The sequence below is a fragment of the Furipterus horrens genome, unplaced genomic scaffold, assembly GCF_987537825.1.
Source record: "Furipterus horrens unplaced genomic scaffold, mFurHor1.1.pri manual_scaffold_2, whole genome shotgun sequence".
Classification (NCBI taxonomy): Eukaryota; Metazoa; Chordata; class Mammalia; order Chiroptera; family Furipteridae; genus Furipterus; species Furipterus horrens.
In genome coordinates, this window is record NW_028327172.1 from 138,683,104 (window position 1) to 138,698,190 (window position 15,087).

The 15,087-nt window shown below is 42.9% G+C and overlaps 1 long non-coding RNA gene and 1 other non-coding gene across 2 annotated transcripts; one reads left to right on the forward strand and one right to left on the reverse strand.

The window, feature by feature from the left end:
• Nucleotides 1-533: 533 nt before the first annotated feature.
• LOC150019578 (uncharacterized) lies at nt 534-9,506 on the reverse strand. Its single transcript, XR_016509267.1, has 5 exons — nt 9,449-9,506; nt 6,939-7,011; nt 3,267-3,337; nt 2,747-2,934; nt 534-738 (listed from the first exon to the last, which is right to left on the reverse strand). It is a non-coding gene; the product is annotated as an uncharacterized LOC150019578 (long non-coding RNA).
• On the forward strand, nt 2,843-2,914 carry TRNAE-UUC (transfer RNA glutamic acid (anticodon UUC)). Its single transcript has one exon. It is a non-coding gene; the product is annotated as a tRNA-Glu (tRNA).
• Nucleotides 9,507-15,087: the final 5,581 nt, after the last annotated feature.

A 15,087-nucleotide genomic window follows, 5' to 3' on the forward strand; every position in this document is an offset into this window, starting at 1 on the left:
AACAGAAAGCAAAGAGGGCACCACCATGCTACTCTAGGTAAGAAGACATGTGGTGCTCTGGCTGATGATAGAGTTAGGAAGGAGAAGTGGGTTCCAGCTGGTTGCAGGGAGAGGGATGAGTCTTCCATTTTGATTTGAATATGCAGAGGTTTGACAGGGCCATAGAATACCATTAATATCTTACAGGTATTTGGAGAATACCTGACTGGTTTGGCTCAGTGGATTGAGCGTCGGTCTGCGAGCTAAGTGTCGCTGGTTCGATCTTCCAGTCAGGGCACATCAGTGAAGGAAAATTCTGAGTCCAAAAAAACCTCCGCTGCCTTGCGGCATACCTCTTCAGGGGAAAGGCTAAGGGAGTAAACCCCGACAGAAAATCCGGAGCCAGAGTCCCTAAGGCGGTTTGACGTTGTAGTCAACACCGGCAACTCCTGCGGCGCACCTGAAGCCAAGCTGTATTGACTCCGTCTTTCCCTTGGACCTTTCAGCTGCGAAGAGAGGGGGGGTCTGCTGCATGGGCAACAGCAGACCCTCCATATCACCCTGCCCAGGCTCTGTAGCTTCAGCTTCACTGGAGAGGACGCTCCAGCGTCATCGCACGATGTCGGTTCGGAGCGGGTGGGGACGGGTGCCGTGTCACTCCCGGGTCGGACTGCACAGCCATTCTCGGCGGTGCAGATAGACTCTTGAGAAGCTACACCATCGTCTCTCGAGACGGACGGCTGCCGACGACTAGGAAAACTGAATATCCACATGCAAAAGAATAAAATTAGACTGCTACTTCATACCATATATAAAAATTAACTCAAAATGTAAAACCTAAAGCTATAAAACTCTTAGAGGAAAACATAGGTGTATATCTTCATGACTGGATTTGGATATTTTTCTTAGATGTGAAACCAAAAGACAAAAATTTGTAGATTAACTGGACTTCATCATAATCAAAAACTTGTGTGCTATAAAGGATACTATCAAGAAAGTGATAAGGTAATCTACTGAGTGGAAGAAATATTTGAAAGTCCTATATCTAATAAGGAAGGGATTTGTATCTGAGATATATAAAAAACTCTTACAATTCAATAGTAAAAAACAATCCAATTCAAAATGGGCAGAAGAATAGACAGTTCTTCAAATAAGATATACAAATGGATAACAAGCACAAGAAAAGATGGTCAACATCATTAGTCATTAGAAAACTGCAAGTCAAAACCACAGTAAGATGCCACTTCACACCCACTAGGATGGCTAAAAAGATAGGTAATGACAAGTGTTGGCAAGAATGTGGACAAATTGGAAAACTTCTACACTGCAAATAAATATAAAAATGGTGAAGTCACTTTGGAAAACAGTCTGGCTATACCTCTATACCAGCTATTCCATTTATAAGTATATTCCCAAGAGAATGGAAACACAGGTTCACATAAAAGCTTGGACATGAATGTTCATAGCAGCATTATTAACAATGTAAAAAAGTGAAAACAATCCAAAGGTCCATCAAATGATGAACAGATAAAAAAAATGTGGTCACTCCATACAATGAAATGTTATTTAGCAATAAACAGAAATGAAGTACTGATGATACCTTAAAAACATTATGCTAAATTAAAAAGGCAGTCACCAAGGACCATGTATTGTGTGATTCCACTGGTATGAAATGCCTGAAATAGACAAATCTGCAGAGACAGAGAATACAGTAGTGGCTCCTTAAGGCTAGAAAGAGTGAGGAAGTAGAAACTGGTGCAGGGTGGTTGCTGAAGGGCACAGGGTTACTCTTAGGGTGATGAGAGTGTTCTGAAACTGATTATGATGATGGCTGCATAGCTCTGAATATACAAAAAGCCACGGAATTGCACACTTCCGATGAGTGAACTGTACGGTATGTTCATTATATCTCAATAAAGCTGTTAGCCAGAAAAATTTTTTTTGATTTGGTGCTAGTGCTGGGGTCCTGTAATGATATGCTTCTTGCCAGGGTTCAAAACATAGGAGAGTTAACAGTAATGGTTTTCACCATTCATCAATAAATTGGAGTCCTGGATTACACATCCATCTTTTCTGAGACTGGATCGTTAATCTTTAAAAGGCCGATTAACATAAGTGAATAGTCTCTAAGCTTGCAATGCTAGGAGCACTATGTTGCTATGTGAGGCCCTGATAGAGCAGCCATTTCTACTTTTTCACTGGAATCTTTTTTTTTTTTTTTTTAAATCCAGCAAAGGAAGAAATACACTCCTTTTGCAAAAACACTTGCATGATGACCTAGACTCATACTTGGTGAAGAGAACATATTACAACGTTAAAAGTAATTCATTCTCAAAATCTCACTGAAGGATTTAGGTTACAAGAAAAATTCAGAATTCTAGATTAAATCATTACTCAAATTTCTGAACTCAAACAAGTATTTGTATTCCAATGTCTATAACAGCATTATCAACAATAGCCAAAAGCTGAAGAAACCTAAATGTTGAATACATGAATGGATAAACAAAATGTGGTCTATGTCAAATATTGCTTCTAGACTATCACAGTCTTTTTTTAATTAAAATCTTACTATAAAAAATTAATTTTATGAATTCAACTTCTTTTATAAACAGGAGTTACATTACTAGTAGCAAGTACTATCATATGAATACAATAAATACTTTTATCAGTGAGACTTTTCGTATTGCCCAAAATATCTTATACACTATTACTAGAGATATAAAAGAATTCCTTTTCCAGTATGATGGAAATTAACAGATTGACTTACCAAATCTGCACCTAAGAGGCTTCCCTGAAGCTGTTCAATTTTGAGTGCCTGCTCTTTGATGGTAACTTTTAACTTGCTGTTTTCAATTTCAAGCCTTCCCACATGGTCTAGCGGTTAGGATTCCTGGTTTTCACCCAGGCGGCCCGGGTTCGACTCCCAGTGTGGGAAAGCAATGTTCAATTTCAAGCCTAAAATGTATATTTTAAAATAATTATTCTTTCATATTGATTTAAAAGATACTAGGTAATTTCTGAATAAACATCTGAAGGTGCAATTACATAAAATATTACAATTTGAAAAGCAGATGAATTGACAATTTATTGTGCCATTTGTCTAGCTGTTTTATAGATAATGAGCAAAATTTAGAGGTAAAGTACAGAAATTATGCATTTCAAAATATTTCAAAGCTGAAGTATTTATCCAGCTTAACATTATTTCTTATAATAACTGATCTAATTCTCATACTACACTGCTCATCTGCTTTATAAATACTCATGTTATTTTCTGTGCTGCTCTATACTTTTGCTTGTGGTCTTGTGTCTCCTCAGCACGTCTTATGGCCGCTGTATATCGATTCTGTGCTTCTTGTAACTAAAATAAAGAAACAAAAATGCTTTTAATTACTGATAATCTAGTACAAGTCTATCTGTTGTTGTAACTTAAATTTTATTGGACAACAATCACACTTTTCCATCTGCATTTTGTTTATGGCTACTTCGTGCCAAAACAGCAGAGATGAGTTATGACAACAGAGAGCTCATGGCCCACAGAGCCTAAAATATTGACTACCTGGTCCTTCACAGAAAAGGTCACCTAGTGATTCTCTAGCACTCAAATATTATTCATGTTTTTAAGTTATATTTTATCAGGTAAACATACACATTTATAAACTGGTCAAATGGGAAAAATAGAAAATTACCTTCTGATAAACATTCATTTTTTTGTATTCCAAACATCATATCCACTATAAATTTAAATATTCACAAATGTGAATGACTATGTCTATTCTAGTGACCATGAAAGTTAACATGCTGCTTTCGGTGACAATGATGTTTCATTGAATAGCCTGAGAGGCAGTATCTACATAGAAGCCAGAATGTCTGGGTTTGAATTCCACATCCTGCAGTTATTAGCTGTGTCACCTTGAGCAAATTACTTAAACTTTCCTTGTCTCAGTTTCTTCAACTGTAAAATGGAGTTAATAATGCTATCTACCTCACTGGGATGTTGGGAAGATTAAATTAGGGAATATATGTAAAGTATGTGGCCCATAATAAACTCTAACATTATTATTGTTGCTGTATTTTAAGTTCTAATAAAATTTTATACTTTAGGCAAATGGCAATGGAAGTGGTCTCTCGTACAAGTTACAGTGAAAACATTCTTCACTGACAGTGGAAGCAAACGAGGAGCACGAGCCCCAGACTATATCCCCATACGTTGGAAAGTTTTCACTAAGACTACTAGCCAGTAATACTTTTCTGCTTATAACAAGTCATAACTTACTTCCTTTCTGTACTACTTAGCAGGCAATAGTCATGAGCAATGTAAACAGCGCCTCCTGGACTGAGTACATCGCTTACATGGCCTGACAGGCAGGGTATAAAGCCACTGACATAGAGGTAACGGGGCTCTATGCTAAATAAAAGTTCCCAGATCCATTCATCCCCAGCCACTGTTTATGCTGGGCTGCTTCAGCAAGTGATGTACTCTGATGAGTAGATTAAGGTGATGTGGAATGGCATATCGATATCAGAAAAGCCCTTCCCAGAGCTTTACAGATGGTAAAGTGCTATAAATCTCTAAATCTACTTCTAGAGCTGGTTATTATTTTAAGCAAAACATGTATTCTTTAATTAAATAAATAATTTAAAAGACTCTCAATGGAATGATTTAAAACACAATGGAATCCGGACTTCCGGCCAAGATGGAGGCTTAGACGGACACGCTAGGTCTCCCTCTACAACTACAGTGGAATACAACTACTTCAAAACAAAGGATAACTAGAAATTCCAGAAAATAAAGCTACACGGAAGCCCAACATATGAAGTTATAAACCAGCGGTGCCATTTGGGCAGGTAAGAGTTAAAGAAGGCAAAGCTGTTTGCGGAGCGGCGGGGCGGGGCTGCGAAAAATCCTGGAGGCAATCAAGCCCCTGGCGTGCCCGACTCCGGCGCTGGGGAGCAGCCGCAGCATCGCCTTGAACAGTGAGGCCCAGGGGGGCGGGAGGACGGATCCCGGTCTCCTAGCTGAATAACTGTGTGAATCCATCTTGGACCCCCGCCCCCACAGAAAGCACCACAGGGCTGCGAAATAGGTCGCGGACGGGCAGGCGCCGGCGGTCGCTGATTTGTGACGCGTACGCAGGCACTGCCCCCTGCCCCCGACAGCCGGCCCAGGAAAACAAAACGCATCTGTCAAAATGTGGCAGACAAATATAGAGATCCCGGTGACACAACTCACCAGACAGCAGATAGAGAACCTGACAGATGAACAGATAAGAAACCTGTCAGAGGCTCAGTTCTGGGCCATTGTTATCAGGTGGCTTACAGAATTCACAAAAGAGCAGGAAAAAGATATGAAAGAAGCGAAAAACTTTCATAACGAAAGGAACAAAACCACATACGAGACAGATGGTGAGGAATCCAGAGTCCATTTCAACAAACTGGAATATGGAGAAGGAACAAGCAGTCAACCAATGCAGCGAGAGGAAATGGCAAGCAACAATGAGAGGATCAGAAACCTCTGGGACAGCTATAAAAGGCCCAACATAAGAATCATTGGTTTGCCAGAGAATGAGGAAGATGAACTAGAACTTGAAAAATTGAGTGAAAATATAATAAAGGAGAACTTCCCAGACTTGGGGAAGGGAATAGACTTGCAGGTCCAGGAAGCAAGGAGAGTTCCCAAGAGACTGGACCCAGGGAGAACCACTCCAAGACACATTATAATCAAAATGTCAAAAATTAAAGATAAAGAGAGAATCTTAAAAGCAGCAAGAGAGAAGAAAAGAATTATGTACAAAGGGGTCCCAATTAGACTATCAGCTGACTTCTCAAGGGAAACCCTACAGACAAGAAGGGACTGGCAAGAAATATTCAAAGTAATGAAAATCCAAAACCTACAACCACGAATACTCTATCCAGCGAAATTGTCATTCAGAATAGAAGGACAGAGAAAGTGTTTCCAGGACAAAATAAAACTGAAAGAGTTCATTAGATCCAAACCACTGTTATATGAGAAGTTAAAGGGACTGGTTTAAAAAACAGAAGCTAGGGAGATGAAACAAAGGCAAACGAAACAGGCAACGAGAGTGGAAAAGGAACTGTGGGTAAGGGAAACATAGTGGGGGGAGGCCAACAGGGAGGGGGAGTGGGGAGAGGGAGGGAGATGATATAGGAATTGGGGATCATGGTAGGAGGGAATGGAATAGACGGAGAGAGGTTGGGAGGAACTGTAAGCACAACTAATGGACATAATCTAAAAGGGGGGGACAACTGGAGGGAGGGGGCCACCGGGTGGAGGGGAGCAGAGGGAAGGGAAAGTGGCACAAATGTAATATTTTAATCAATAAAACACATTAAATCTGTAAAAAAAAAAAAAAAAAAAACACAATGGAATCCTTTCGCAATACAGTTTTTGAGAAAGACAATTTAAATTTCTAAAATTACACATTTTGTAATATTATTTCAGTTCAAATAAATATTATTTCTAACCAAGTTAGAAATAAACAAAATAAAACTCTCTCCTAACAATATGATACCAAAATAGAAGCAGTCCAAGGAGAAAAAAAAACTATATATTATATAATATATAGTTTTGGAACTGAGAGACATCAAGATTTCTTGATTATTACAGTAAGTAATGGGATCCACTAAAGAATCATTTAGGCATGTGTATTATAAAAATCATGCTGGTATGATTTAGAAGTCATATTAAAAATCCTTATCTCTGATCAAATTTCCTACCTCCTCTTTTGTGGTAAACTTTCCTCCAATATAATTTTTCTATCACTACATATTTCCCAGCTCCCCACCTTCAATACTTAAAGTTAAAAAATATGCAACATATCATATTTCCACCAAAATAGTTTGCTTTGACTAATTTTTCATTATAAACATAAAACAACGATAGGTAGACCACTACTAAATTTTAAGAGCAGGAACATTGATTTCATGAAGGAGCACCTTACTTTGGTAACAGAACCGAAGTCTTCATCGTCTGATATAGTCCATGAATCGTCAGTGCCAGGGTTGCTGGAATGCCTTTAGAGTAAAAATAGCCAACAAAAATTTTCATTTCTTTAATAAACCAACCAAAAACCTGAGTGAAAGGTCAGCTATCTGTGTATTAAATGAAGATTCTTGATATAATTAAAATTTGGCCTGTTTTAGAAAAGCTGTCAGGTATCTATTTCTGTCTTCACCTCTCCCAATCTATGAACTAGTCAATGGAGATATGCTTTAAGTTCCCACAAAGGGTGACAGCCAATATACTGGCAAAGCCTGAAGTTAATTTTTCACCAGAAGTCCTGAAGCCTGAATTAAAAATCCAATAAATGGCTGACATAACTTTTGACTCCTGAACTGGAAAAAATCTGATGACCTGAATCAAGGTGGAAAGACAGACTGTTTCTTCTCCATTGTCTGTCCTTGGTTCAAGGACTAAACTATGTCCGTCAAAGGACTAATCTAGGTTCTTTAGGAAGGAACTTACTAAGGTGACAACATTTCTTCATTTTACCCTAGAATACTACAGGGAATTTCTTGAAATGTTTAAAAGTTAAATGTCCAAATGTCAAAGAACAAATGTGTATGACATTAGCCTTCCCACTCCCAGATTACCCTTCTGCAGCCTCCAAGATAATCTCCAAGCTTTAAATCTTCAGCCTACAGAGGCACACACTCTTGAAACAAGAATGGGTTCAAATAACCAAGAGTAAGAGCTCTCGACTTCCCTGCTCCTGGAAAACAAGCTAAATGGATTCTGCCATCCATACCTAACATAGGCGTGTTATCAACTACCCACCTCCATTACTGATTTAACAGCCAGTCCTACCCATTTCCTACCCCATTCCTACATGGGAAGGCTATCAGCTAATTGGGAAAAGGGGCAGAGGTGAGGAGACACCTGCCTTGGGCCACAGATCTATACAGTTCAGCAATCTCCAGCCCCCTACGACTCGAGGGGATCAAAGCCCCACTCTGTAAGTAGGGGTTCAGATAGATGATACCATAGTCCTGTTTGCAATAAGGAGAATCTTTCTAAATTATTCTAATACTTTTCTATAGAAACCTTGAATTTTGCTAGTTTTCCAACTTAAGCAAACAAACAAAAGAACAGGAACATCTTCAGGACTCTCTTGAACCCTTTATTTTAATCTGCCTTTCTAGAAAACTCCCAACATCCTGTGGCCTTCCTTCTTGTAACTTGTCTTTAATTTGTCATAAACCCCTCTATTCTGATCTCTTTCCCCTATCTGATCTCTCCCATCTCTTTTCTAAAACCCTTATTCCTATCCCAACCCAGTGTTTTTCCTCCTGATTTCCCTGCTAATTCTATTCTGTCTTCTTTCACTGCATTTACTAAACCCAATCCTACTAGGCTTAGAAATCTGAATTTACATCTCACTTCCACCACTTACCACATCCAAGTAAGTCACTCTAATTTCTCTGAGTTTCCAATTCTCCATGTGAGCAACCAGTTGGCCAGAATGTTAAACACAGGTTGAAGTACTAGTGGGTGTTCTGATTATTTAATTGCTAAGATTCCTTAAAGTCCTACAATTCTATGTGCTCTTCATTCTATCTATAGAAAAATGGAGAACATGTAACAGGCTAAAGTGGAAAAAACTAACACAATGAGAGAAACTCCAAAAAAGGCAGAGAAGAAAGTTAAAAATCTAAAACGTCATGAAAGAAAAAAGGACTCTATGAAAAAGAAAAAAACTACAACTAGGCCAAGTTACTGGCCTGAAGAGAAAACCAGACTGGGAAGTCAGTGAGTAGAGAAATCATTGAGAAATATCTTTTAAATAGATGCTGAATTTAATTAACATAACATGGTTTATACACAGATATTTTTCACTTACAGAAAATAATTCATATCAAGAAGAACAGATACTATTATACTTAAAAACACTTGCCTGATTAGGTTTTCCTTAGGTCAGATCTATGTTTCTGTGGCCATAGCTAACCATGATGTGCCCTAAAGTCTTTGTTGTGAAAAACAAGGTACTAGTTACCACTGCAGTTGTCGAGTATATTAAGACAAATGCTTGGGTTTCTTAGGAAAACTCTAAATCACAGTTAACACACAACTAGATCTGACATTCTGAGGTGAACTGATTTGTATCTGTATCTTGATGCCAGGGCCACACAGAAACTTGGCAGTGTATGTTGAAGGACAACAGAAGGGATCTGGGAGCCAGGCAGAATGACACTCCAACCATGGGTCAGCCACTTGTTAACTATGGAATCATGGGTCAACTCATCAACCTCCCTGAACCACAGCTGCCTAATTAATGAAAAGTAGGCTATTAGGGCATAGCTACTTTGCAAAGGTATTGCGGTGACTATATAACACATGTTAATTCCATAGTATAGTGTCCAGCCCAGGGCAGAACGCTCAAGAAATGTTAAGCTTCCTTTCTGTGCATTCCCTTAGTTAACATATGGTTTTTAAAAATCCATAAAATCCTACCTGTTCAAAGAGTCTTCTTCAGACTTCTCACTCACTGTTAAAAAAAAATAAAATACATTTTAAATCAACAGTGGAAAAATCCAGAACTTTAAAAGTACCAGACTGATGCTTTGTTAGAAAGTAGTCCTTTGGGACCTAAGATTATACTACAATGAATATGAATGATACTGTTAGTAGGCAATTAATACATTAAAAATATTTACTTCTCCTCCTTTATATATATCAAATGCAAGAGAAAAAAAAAGAATGAGATCATAATCTGATATCTACAAGTGAACTGCTATTTACAATGATCATAATTCTAACCAAATCCTATCAAACTGACAGAAAATAGTATCATTAGTAGTATCATTAGTAGAATCAGACTAACAATGTCAAACTTGAAATGAGTACTTTTTCCAGACTCCTACCCTTAGTCAGAAGAGAGTATACTTATTTTGCTGTAATACAATACAATTTCTCAGCTCTGTCCACTCTATCACAAGGGAGCCTGGCTACAGGCAGTACACTTTGCGCATGGCAAAACATAGGAAACAGACACTTTCTGGCCCTATTTCCCATCGCAGGATAAGTATGACAGACTTTGTGGTTCCAGTTTTATCAAGTATAGCTCCTTGAGACAGTCTCCTTACATGGCTAGAATCTATCTGGACCCATCTCAGAGAGAAGGATGGTCCAAATAGTTAGGGCTATGCAGTAGTGCGTGATGTAATTTTTCTCAACCCTCCCCAGTATGTGACAAATGCCTATAGAAATCATGCTTTCTCAGCTTGTAAGGCATATGTCATCAGATCCTACGCTGATGAACAACAACAGCAGCAGCAACAACCCATAAAGGACAAAAAAACATCTTGGATAACTACATTTAATTACCTTGGAAATTTTAATTTTTTAAACATTCAAAAAATACCTACTGTATGATTCCAACTATATGACATTCAGTAAAAAGATCTGTGGTTTCCAGGAGTTAGGGGGGGAGGGTGGGATAAATAAGCAGAGCATGAAGGATTTTTAGGGCAGTCAAACAATTCTATAGGATACTATAATAGTGGCTACATGTCATCAGACATTGTCAAAGCCCATAGAATGTACAACGCAAAGAGTGAAACTTAATGTAAACTATGAACTTTGGGTGATAATGATAAGTCCATTATTTGGGCTGATGTGTTATACCTGTCCCTGAATTTGTTTGTGTTGATACTTGTTTTGGAAATTCCAGTAGATCTACATCCACGTGAATAAAGACATAAAAGGAATAAAGGAAACAATGATGTCAGAAAATATGTGAAACCAGTAACAATCCTATTATAATCAGAATAAGAAATAAAGACTTCTAATGACTGACAATACATTCTATACATTCTATCAATGTCTGCTTGATATCTCCCAACCATATTTGGGTATTCCACAAGTGTGGGTGCTGGGCACTGTGTGTGTTTTCATGAAGCCCAAGGACAGATAATAAACAAGTAAATATTCAAATTGAGAGCAGCATTCCACGATTGTGTATATATAATAGGGTGTGCTGAGCAGAGTAGCCTGGGAGAGAAGATGCAGGGAAGAGCCTTAGTTAACCCAATTAGGCTAAGCCTCAGTTTCCTCTCTGGAAAGTGGGGTCTATAATAACTCCACAACATCACGATGTTGTCTTGAGGACCAAATATCAGTAAAGAGTTCTGAAATATTAATAAGTATTACTTTAAGCCTGCCACGGGTTTCTGAAAGTTGTCTCTGAGTGAGGGAAGGGCAGGGGGTTAGATGGACTTAAGGAGAAAGAAGCTGCTTCCATTAGATCCACATCAAAAAGTCCCCAAAAGGGCATCCCTAGCCTCAGGGTGGGACCCACTCCTTCCTCTGGGGCAGGAGCATCAGAGCTCCAGAATTACACCATCCAGGACAGCAAAGACCCGGCTTTACAAACTGTGGCCAAAGTCAGTATTTGCAGACATTGGCTCCATCAGCAGAGCAGGACTACAGATACCTGGTTTGAGTTTTTGTATTTGTTGTGCTTGCACGTTGGGGAAGTGTAGGTATAGATATCAGGGATATCTGTGTTGGAGAAGTGCACAGTCCTTCCAGAAAAAGGCCGAACTTGCTCGGACAGGGTAGGCTCTTTCCCGAGAATCGCGCCTCTGCGCTAGTCACCCTTCTAGCACAGTGGATCTGCTTGTCCCGCCTCTTTATTAAGCCCCGCCCCTTTCTGCCCTGCCCCCCCCCCGCGCGCTTCCTGCCGCGGCCCCGCCCCCTAGCCCCGCTCCGTAGCCCCTCCCTCTCCCGGGCCACATTCCTCTGGCCGGGCCTTGCTCTGCGCCTAGCCGGCCGGCGGGGCCGCAGTGGCGGAGGAGGAGGAGGAGGAGGAGGAGGAGGAGGAGGAGGAAGAACAAGAGGAGTGCTGGGTTTGGCTGGCCTGGGTATCGGACTTGGGGCCGGGAGCGGTGGGAACTGGCAGGCACTGGTGGTCGCCAGGGCGTTCGCGTGGCGGGTGGCCAGGTCCCGTGGTGGCCGGGTATAGGCCCCGGGATCCGGCCGCCTCTGGCGGGAGTAGGCGGCTCTCTGCTGGGCCTGGGCCCCGGCCGCCGGGCCCGTCAGTTCCCGCCGCGGCCACCATGTGGTGCCTGAACTGCAACTCGGAGCGAACCCAGTCCCTGTTGGAGCTGGAGCTTGACTGCGGGTAAGGGCACCCGGCAGGGCCGAGGCCAGGGGCAGGCGGGGAGCTCGGGGAAGAGGGCGGTGGGGAGAGGCGGGCGGACAGGGCCCTGGGTGCGATGGAGTGCCCGCAGCGCCCCAGCCACTACTCAGGGGAGGGTTGGTGAGAGCCGGGCACTGTGCTCTGTCGTGCGATGGTTTGTTAGAAACTGCTGGGGGTGTGAGTGCGCGCACCGCACAGAGGCTTCGGGCACGGATTTATGAGAGTTGTTTGACTGTCAGGACGGTGCCTGTGTGAGAGGGAGGGCTGTGACAGGGTGCAGCGCGTCTGTGTTAGTGTGTTCGAACCGGACCCAGGACCCGAGTGTGTGCGTGCGGGAAAAAGATGCTGTCTGGGTGGGAGGCGTGCGTGTGTGTTCATGCTCGTGAGTGACGAGGTGCAAACGTGGGAGAAACTGACAGGACTTCTTATCTGGTGGGAGGCCGGGGAGCACATGGCCCCGCGTTGTGAGAGCGAGCCTGGCCAGCGGGCGTCTGTGCTCGGGACTGGTCGCAGGGGGCCAGAGGCATGCAGGGAGCCCTCCTGCAGGCCTGTTTGTGTGTCCACTCTGTCAGGGAGTGTGTGCCAGGCTGAGGGACCTCTTCAAGTGCTGTGCGTATGTGGTTCAGGTGTGCTCCAGGCGGGGCCACCTGCCAGTGTACTGGGTACCTGGAGATGAGGGAGGTGGAGTTCTCTGTGGTTCCTGTGGTGGCTGTGAGGGGGCTGCTGGTGGGAATGGGAGTGTTTGTTTATGTACACCTGGTGTGGTAAGGAATGGAGTATGGGGGTGGGTTGGGGGTGGGAAGGATGAGCTTGTGTCCCAGAAACCAACCCTTTTCTGCTTCAGGGCCTATGGCTGGCTGTCTGAGCATCAAAAGACCCGTATTTATGGCAAGAGAGGGTGTGTATGTACTGGGAATATTGATTTCCTCTCTCCACTAGCCAGCATAGCTGCCCCCTGAGCTGTCTGCAGGCCCCTCCTAAGGAGTAGGGCTGTGGGATGGAGGGGATTTGTTGACAAACTGATTTGGCTTGTGTCAGGCCCTCTGGGGGGAGGTCCACCAGCAACCATTTGATCTTTGAGTTCAGAAATCCTGCAGCCTGTGTCTGGCAGTTGCACTGAGAACATGCATATGTTCCCTTTGCCCCCTCCTCACTGCAGGGGCCTGAGGCTGTGGGCCTGAGACTTCTTATGAGGTGGTGGGGATGCAGTTCCCAGGGACCCATTGTTCCTTGCATCTGGGGTGGAGGCTGAGCAAGCTGCAGCTGCAGCACCAGCTGTCCGGGATCAGTGGATGAGCCTGAGAACGAGGATCCTGATATTCATATCCCACATGTGCCACTGCCTTAAGCAGCTGTCCCACCTGGTATTACGTTTGCATACTTGTTATTGTGGTACTGGTATCCTATATTGCAGGAGAGAAAACTGAGTTCAAGTGTTAAGTCTTGTCAACCAAGGCTCCGTGGTTTATTGAGAGTCTGCTGTATACAGCCTCTGCTCTAGGCTCTGGGTACATATCAGTTCACCCTTCAGCCTCAGAGCAGGTGGGCCACATTTGCTCCCCCATGTCTGGGGTGTGGTTCTGAAGCATGCTTGGGGCAGGACCAGAGAAAATCAGCAAAGCTTCTGGCCTGCAGGGGCTCAGCAAGGAGCTCCTTGCACTGGTCATCTCTTCCTCTCTGAACCCGGAAAGGATCCAGCATGCTCAGAGACCTCGGAAGAACTCCAGTCTGTAACAGTCCAAGACACCCTCTCTTGGGACACCCTGCAAGTGCAGGCTTTTCTAACAGCCCTCATGTAGAGCACCTAATGCTTTGCTGTTTGAGCCTTGTGGCAGCCCTAGTCTTTCCCTGCCCTCCTTTTCTACATGGGCACATTAAGGTAGGGTGAGCAGAATATTACAAAGGAAGCCTGAAGTAAAGCACAGATATTCTGATGCTAGACCTCTGGAGGGCCTCTGCCAGCTCTGCTGGAATTTTCAGACTTTTGCTCAAAGAAGTCTGACTATGAACTAGCTGTGTTAATATTTACACAGCTTGAGTTCAAAAACATGGACAGAACTGACTTCTGCACAAACAGTGAGATGACTGGGCAAATAGGTGTTTCTCGAAGGGATTGAACAGGGCTCCTTGGGCTATGGGAGCTCAGTGTGTGTGTTTACAGGTGTTACCTGGCTGGACTTTGTGGAGCATGGGATGGATCATGGTTTTCCAGGTGAATCTATGAGTTTAGGGCAGCTGTAAAAGAAAAACAGACTTTGTTTCAAATCCCAGCTCAGCTTGGTGAGTTTGTGCAACTTACCACACCCTTTGGGACCTCAGTTTTCCCCGCCATGAAAGGGAATGATAATACTGCATCACCAGAGGTGTCTGCGAAAGTGGGTGTCTAAAAGCCCTTGCCCAGCTGGCGAGCCCCAGGCCTTCAGTCAGAGGCTGTGATTATTCAAGTCAGCATTCTACTCTTCCCACTTCCACTAACCCCTTGAACTTTCTTCCTTCCTCTTTTGTAAATTTGCTTTGAATTATAATGAGGGATGGAATATCTGTCCACCAAGTACAGGGGCAAGACGACAGCACAGCTCTGATGGGCTTAGATCTGGCCAGGTCTGGAGAGAGTTCCACAGAGGTGACCCAGTCCCCTGTTGGAATGTGTGTTTGTGTGGCGGAGGAGGATGCTCAGGGGCTGAGAATGATTTATTATTTGTCCTCAAAAGCAAATGATAATGAGTTTAAAGGCCATTAAGGCTCTTGAAGAATTAATTGGTGTGGCCTTACAGAATCTGGCTGCTCCTACTATATGAGCTGCTGCTGAGAGAAAATTAACGGTGATTGTGGGGAAAAACATGGCACAATTCCACCTGGCCCTGCCACTCTTCTGGCCGCCATGGCTGAACTCCTCGTTGGACAAGTGTGCCCCTCCAGCCCTAGGTGCATGGCAGCCACAGCCATCGTG